Source organism: Elephantulus edwardii, unplaced genomic scaffold (genome assembly GCF_000299155.1).
Source record: "Elephantulus edwardii isolate Elephantulus edwardi_28Jun2011 unplaced genomic scaffold, EleEdw1.0 scaffold00017, whole genome shotgun sequence".
Lineage (NCBI taxonomy): Eukaryota > Metazoa > Chordata > Mammalia > Macroscelidea > Macroscelididae > Elephantulus > Elephantulus edwardii.
The window spans coordinates 25,546,224-25,554,256 of record NW_006399767.1 but is presented as its reverse complement, the minus strand read 5'-3'; the positions used below and the strand labels follow the sequence as shown (position 1 = coordinate 25,554,256).

The 8,033-nt window shown below is 41.9% G+C and overlaps 1 pseudogene; it reads right to left on the bottom strand.

Annotated features, from left to right (window-relative positions):
- Positions 1–197: 197 nt before the first annotated feature.
- LOC102843874 lies at positions 198–1,676 on the bottom strand (annotated as a pseudogene).
- Positions 1,677–8,033: the final 6,357 nt, after the last annotated feature.

Genomic DNA, 8,033 nt, shown 5'->3' with positions numbered 1-8,033 from the left:
AGAGAGAGAGAGAAGACCTCTCTGTCCTGAGGGGTGGATCCTCCAAGGGCTCAGCTGGGGTCTAGAAGCTTGGGCTTCTGTTTCTCCCAGGCAATGCCAGTCATTCATTCCTCCAAACATCCCCACAAGGGAGAGGGGAAGGAGATGGCAGAGAATTTGTTGAGAGGCTCACCCATGTATGGGGCTGGAGGTCATACCTACTGGGGAGAGGAAAAGGCCACAGAAGGGTGGGTCGCTGGGGCAGGGGCACTGGGGCATTCCTCGGACTCTGGTATGTCATCCCCAAAGTATTCAGACTGGTGGTACTGCCACAGACGCAGGTTGCCGTCCCACGAACTGCTGACAATCTTCTCCTCGAAGGGATGCCAACTGACATCACGTACACATGCCTTATGGCTGGTCAGTTTCTTCACGATGTGGCCACTGAGGAGGTCATACACAACCACTTTGCCAGTGGAGCATCCGCTGTAGATGAACTGCTGCCCGGTGCTGTGGGTCGGCAAGAACCGACAGCGGATGAGGGTGTGCAATACCCCGTGGCCACGATAGGTCATCAAGGAACTGTCCCCTGGGAGCTTCAGCTTCCGCCAGGCTTTTTTAGGCACCTGCTGCCAGCGGTAGTCCCAGTTTTGTTGTGTGGCAGCTTGGCGTGAGGCTTCCATGCCTTCCCGGCTGGAAGAGCGCCTAATGTCCCAGAGGAGTCTGATGGTCTGGTCTTTGGAGTTGGAGATGAGATAGCAGGCATCGCCCTTGCTGTCAATCCCACACTTTACAGATAGCATCATCTCCTCCAGAGAACAGGATCTGGGAGCTTATGTCAGCAAAGGCCACTGCATTGACATTATCTTCATGGGATTCAATCTGAAGAGTTCGCCTGTTCTGTTCTCGGTCAAAGACATATAGGCAGCCATCATTAGCCCCTCCCAGAACTTCTCGTCCATCCGAGGAGACAGCAATGAAGAAGACAGCAAAGCGATGCTCATCTGGCCTTAGATCCAGGGCAGTGTGTGTGTCTCCCTCCCCGTAGATGTTGCAGATATGAATATAATCAGACCAGCTGGAGTATAGGAAGTGGCTCCCATAAGGGGTGAAGGGTACATCCAGGACGCTCCAGCCTGCATCTTGGGCCTTGATGCTCTTGAATTTATGGAAGCGACCATACCGGCAGTCATAGAGTCGTATTGTCTGGTCTTGACAAGCAGACATGAAGATCTGACCATCTTTGCTATAGATGCCACAGAAAGCCTTCTGGGAGTAGGTATCAGTGAAGCTCAGATCATTGCGCAAGAAGTGAGACATCATTCGAGACTGTTCTCCAAGGGAGAAGCTTTCCCGGTGGCAGAGGCCCCGTTCTCTCTGGTGCAGCATACGAGGAAAGCTGTTGTCTTGGGCTGCCCGTTTAAGCCCCAGTCGCCCTGTGGCCAATTCCACTTGTGTCTTGATCTCATTGCACTCCAGCTCCACAGGTGGGTTTTATCGGTCTCCCAGACGACCATCCCAAGCACTGTCATGTTCTTCTTCAGAGTCAGGAGATAGGCCAGTACCTGGGCCAGATCCACATCTTCATCCTCCTCTTCCTCTTCCTCACTCTGCTGCAGGCCAGTCCCTCTTCGGGACAAGCCCTCAGAGGGGTCTCCGGACCCAGATCCAGCACTGCTGCTGTTCCTTGATCCCATCTTCTGCTCACAGCATCCTTAGGACTTGGCCAGAGGCTCTTCCTGTCAACTCCAGCCAGGAGCGGGCGCGCGGCCTTGTTTACATCGACTGGCGCCTAGCGTCGCCAACCGCTTCTCCATCACGCGCCTCCTTCGTCACACAACTCTGTTCATAGAGATTTTAGAAGCCTGCTGGTTAAGAAGTAGATTGCCAATCCTGCTTCCTATTCTGTCTTAATCTGGGAGCTCTATTAAAGCACTTGTGGCATTTGACATACCATTGTTAGCTTTCAACATCACAGCAACTCACAAATTACCTCAGTACAGCAAATTGACAGAGAAGTGCTATATTAGTTAGAACAATGAATTCCCCCCCATACAACAAACTGACAAATTAGTGTTGTGCCTCTTTTAGCAAATCAGGCATACAAATATCATATTAACATATCTCCTTGAAGACTGCATAGATGTAGCAGGATGTGCTCCTGCAAAGGTACTGAAATGCAGTGACTGAGACTCATGTCTGCCACATTGTGCCCCAGATGTGGATATTAAAGTCACATGGAAGTCTTTACTGAATCTTTGATGCTGGTATTTTACACAAGGCCTGAAAGGCCCAAAGGGTTGTTGATCAAGAAAGGCCTGACCCTTGGTTCACAGCTAATTTAAACAAGAGGCTTTAGCCCACAAAAGACTATTGATCAGGGGGAGCTCTGGTGGCCTAGTGGCAAGAAGCTGCAACTACAATCCCAGAGGTGCACGGTTCGAATCCACCAGATGCTCTGCCGGGGAAGGAGGGGCAATCTCCTCCTGTACCAGTCAGATCTGATTTGACGGTACACGCACACAAAATAAAAAAAAAAAAAGACAAAAAAAGACTATTGATCAAAAAGCCCAAATTCCAAGTCAAAGATGCTTTAAATAAGAGGCCACCAAAGGGTGGTTTATCAGTACTACTATCAGTAGCAGCGGTAGGGTTTTTTTTGTTGTTGTTTTTATACGCCATCAAGTTAACTGTGACTCATGGTGATCCTATGTGCAATAGCTCTGAACCCTTCCCTATTCTGAGCCAATCTCACTGTCTCCGATACATCTACCCCTACTTACCTAAGTTACTATGTCAGTCCATATCCAGGGTCTTCTTCTCTTGAGCTGTCCCTCCACCCTTCCAAGCATGATGTCCTTGTCCAAGGACTGGTCCCTTCTGGCAATTTGCCCAAAGTATGTGAGATGGAGTATCAAAATCCTTGCCTCAAAAGAGTAGTGTGGTTTCACCCTCTCCAGGAGAGACCTGTTTGTTCTCTTGGAAGTTTATGGTATGTTCAATACTCGTCTCCAGAATCACACTCAATGGCATTGACTCTTCTGTCATCCTTACTCATTATAGAGCTCTCGGATGCATAGTAGTGTTTTTTAATTGGTGAGGGAGAAAATGTATATGAACAAAACTCCAAATCTTTCAGTAAAAACATCAACTTTATAATCTATTTCTCACCCTTTAATTTAATCTTAAAATTTTCAAGTTACCTCAGAAATCTAAAATAGATTATTATCTATCATCATTCCTATTTTTCAAAAACATTTGCAACACTTATAATTTACATTGATTCCATTATCCCACGTACTTCTTGAATTATTTTATTTTTGGATGGCGTTTATTCCTTGGTGCTTTTCCCTGTTGTAGTGTAGCTCTGGGGAAGAGAAATGGATATTTTCCTCCAGTGCCTCTGAAAAGCCCAGACTCTGGAGATTCAGCTATGAATTGATTCTGACTCTACAACAGAGCAACATCTGTTATCACTTAGTAAATTTTCCACTTTCACTCTATAATCGATCCATGTTATGGTCAGTGTGAGTCATGAGCACTTTCTCCCCAGGACTTGTGTTTTTGTGAAAATTTTGTTCTTTCATCCATGACAGACATGATCTTTTACATACTTAGTGCTTTTCCCTGCTCCTATCATTTTCTGCAACATTCTTTATTCTATCAGTTAATAAGCCCTGTTGTTGTTATGTGTTGTTGAGTCGCTTGTGACTCACAGTGACCCTGTGTACAATAGCCTTTAGCCCTTCTCTATCCTGTGCCAATCTTATTGTCCCTGACACTCCTACCTCCATTATTCCAATCACTGAATCAATCCATCTCATTGAGAATCTTCCTTTCCTGTGCTGTTTCTCCACCCTCCCAAGCATAATGTCCCTCTCCAAGGACTGGTCCCTCCTTGCAACACATCCAAAGTATGTCAGATGTAGCTTCAGAGTCCTTGACTCCAAGGGGCAGCCTGTTCTTACTCTCTCTAGGATGAACCTGTTTGTTCTCCTAGCAGTCAATAGTATATTTAATACTCTTCTCCAGCTCTCCAGTTGAAAGGCAGCAATACTCTATCATCCTTAGTCATTGTCCAACTTTCTGATGCATAGCAAGTAATTACAGAGACTATGGCCTGGATCAGACACACCTTAGTCTCCAGACTGACATCTTTGCTCTTCAGTACTTTGGAGAGGTTTCTGAGTTTCCCAATGCAATTCGTCTTCACATTTCTTGTTACTTATCTTCATGTTTCTTGTCTTCTTCTTAAGTCTTTTGTAGGTTTAGACTCTAGATCCTTTATCATGATTTACTACCAACTCATTAAATAAACTATCTTCAAGTTTTCGGTCTCCTACAACCTAATTAAAAAAATGGGCACAAGATATGAATAGACACTTCAACAAAGAAGAAATTCAGATGACTATCAAACACATGAAGAAATAGTCAAAATCCACCAAAAAAAGGGGGGGAAGTATATACTGCATTTAAACAGATGTGGGAGAGAACTGTTTAGAAGGAATATATGGTTAGGTATTATTTTTATGACAAGAGACCAGAATAAGAGCTGCATAGTAAAGTGGACACTGGGGGAGGGGGGGAGGATTGTATAACAATGAAAGATTTTTTTTTCTTTCTTCAAAGAGAAAAGAGAACAGGAGGGAGGGGTAGATAGCGAGGAAAGTGTGCAACAATGTATGAATGGAAATCCAAAGTCTCTATAAAATTTCATGAAAATAAAGAAGACAAAAGAAAAAAAAGAGAAATAGTCAAAATTTCTAGCTATCAGAAAGATGTAAATCAAAACAACAATGAGTTATCAACAACAATAAAGTTTAACAGGGTAGCAAACAACAAATGCTGGCAAGGACGTGGAGAGATTGGAACTCTCATTTTCTGCTGTTGTGAATGTAAAATGGCACAACCACTATGGAAGACAATCTGGCACTTTCTTGAAAATTTGGAAATAGAAATTCCATTTGGCTCAGTTGTCCCAATACTGAAAATATATTCTGAAGAAACCAGAGCTGTGTTGTAAACAGACGCATGCACCTTCATGTTTACTGCAGCATTACTCAGAATAGCAACGAGATGGAAGCAGCTCAAGTACCCCTCAACAAATGGATAGCTAGAAAAACTGGTACAGCCACACAATGGAATATCAGGCAGCACTGAGAAACAATGAACTTGTAAAACATCATGCAACATAAAGGCTAAGGGCAGAAAAGAACTACTATGTGAAAACAGCTCATTGCCAGTTCTGACTCATCTGACCCTCCGGGAGGTTTCTGAATTTGTAAATCACATGAGAAGCGGAGATTCATCATTCTGCTTTGGAGTTACTGGTGGATTAAAATTGCTACAGAGACCTGGGTTTTGAATTAGCAGCACAACTTCCTACAGATTTTTTACCATCACAGCTCTCTATAGACATTCCTAAGATCTACAGAAGTGTGCCAAGGTCCTATTCCCAGAAACGGTGGTTTGGACATGAGCATTTTCCAAATCTCCAGACTCCAAGTAATCTCTTAAGTCTACAGCAGGAGAGAATATCTTTGGGTGCAAGGGAATAAAAAGGGAATAGAAAGTTAAAGAGGCAGAGATTGTCAGAACTCACACTTCAGAAACATGTTGACTACTGACGTTCTAGACTTGACCTAGATCTAATGCAAGAAGCATCTAATTTCTAAGCCATAATCCAAGTACCCTCAAAAAGATTTTCCCTAGTGATATGATTATATATTCCATTTTTTTGGTTTTAATTTTGTTTCTTTGCTATCGTCTTTTCTATATCTTAGAGAAAGGAAATGGGGAAGATTTCATTTTCTAAGTTCTTTTTTTTTTTGTTACTTAATGTAGCACATGTGTGCCAGTGAAATTTATTATTATGAAACATGGAAGGAAGAAGTTAGGCAGAAGTCATAGTTGGTGAAAACTTAGATTTCAGAGACTTGAGTTTCAACAGAAAACCCTTATTTCCAAGACCTTCTACCTCCCAGGGCTTTAGAAGAAATGTTTGTGGTTTAGTGAGTAAGGAGTTGCACTGCCAAACCAAAGGTAAGTGGTTAAAATCTACCAGCTGCTTTGAAAGACAGGCAATCTCCTCCTATGTGATTTTAAAGCCTCTGAAAACCCACTGGAGTGTGAGCTATGATTCAGTGCAGACTTGATGGCACCTGCAAGGGCTCTAGGCGAACTGGGATGTCTGCAGAAGTTTAGTGCAGGTTTTCGACCTCATAAAGTTCTGTTCCTCAAGAATTACTATCAGTTGTAAGGTATGATTCACTTGCAATATTCACAATCGACTCAAAACAATTCTGTTTAAAATACCTTCAACAATTTTTGAGTTCCTCATTATTTATTGTCACCAAGCAGATTTCATTCAGAGACTCTTGGAGATCCCCTCAAGCATACAGGAAGCTAAAATTTGAGAGAGAATAGAAAAACATTAATAGTTTACAGACAGCAATAGATCTCCAGCCACAGAAAAGAGGAACTGAAAGTCTTTTCTAACATCTCTAATGTAATAGCCTTACGTGAGAACCAATCAGTGCTTTAGGACTGAATAGTATCATATGTTGCTGGGCAGCACCTTGGATTCGAGGTTCTATTGCAACATGTGTGAAATATCTTTGACTTTACTATGTATTTATGATGTTCTAAACATCAGATATTATGACAGCCAACAAAGTGTAGCCATAGAAAAATTAACTTGGTTTTGTCTTGAAAGGAATGACATGTCTAAAACATAGGATTAGGCTCTCAGCATGGACTGATACAGTAGGATTCTCATTTGGTCATTTCTCCTGCATCCTGGAAACACATCACTTGATAATTTCAGGATAGAACCAACCATACTGTGGGTCTCCTCTTAGTGATAAAATGTCTACGCCAAAGGATGTCCAAAGCCTTTAGATGTGATCGGGTAACATGAGACTACGTGGGGTGTTTACCTCCACAATTTTAGAAAGAAGCTATGAGGTTGTGTGTCATAATTAATACTAAAATGATGGCGTTACCAGCTGTTGGCCTACCTCACTTCCAGCTTTCTCTTTATTAGCAATATTTGGATCCTAATACCTTTAACTGTCCTTTCCCTTTGTGGTTCAGGATATTCTTTTCATTGTACTGACTTACCAAAATAAGAGAGTAAAAGTGTCATCATTTTCAGTCTTCTCTAAAAGTTCAGTCAGTGAACTTTGCAGTATATTTTTTTAAATCAGAACATCAATACTCTTTGATAGGATAAAAGAAAGAATAAAGTCCTTGTGCAGCTTGTCTCTAGTATCTTCAGTAAAATATATTCTGTTCAAATCAATCCACCATATTTGTCGATTTGTGGGCTAGCATAAGATGTATCTTCCTATATTCTACTCCAGTCTCTTACCATATTTTAGATGGGAGAGATTAGGAGAGGTACCTTTTTTAATAGCCTGTGGTTTTCATTGTGTTTCAAGGTTTCTACTCATTGCCACTTACTTTAGGGAGAATTGACTCAGAGTTTCTACTTTGATATTCTTAAGAAATGCACATTTCTAGGTGTTCCTCACTCTTGGACTGAATTGTCTATGTTTGGGTCTGGTTAACTGGAAGAGAAGTAAGAAGCCAGGATTCAGGCATTCTTTACGGCCTAATTGCTTGTGCATTAGATGACTTGTCTCTAAGTAAAGTCCCCACTGTTCACAACAGAAAGGCATAATCTGTACTTGGCTGTCATTTTAGGGTTTTTTCCTACTGATTTAGTTTTCACTAATGTGCTTGTATGAGAGTCTAAAATCAGAGGCACTTGATGTTTGTTTAAATACTAAAGACTAAACCCACTGCCACTGGGCAGATTCCAGCTCTTAGAACTCCTGCCCTGGATTTTCAAGGCTGTAAATTTTTACAGGGAGAGATTACTTATTTTCTCAATCTGATTAAGAGCTGAAAAGAAAATGTGCTATGTTATCAGGGTATCTTAGGTACAAATAAGATATTCTTCAAGTGGAATCTTAGCTCTGACTTTGAGTCATAGCATGAGCCTGGAATCCATGTTGGATTAAAAAAATTTTTTTTTAATTTATATTTAT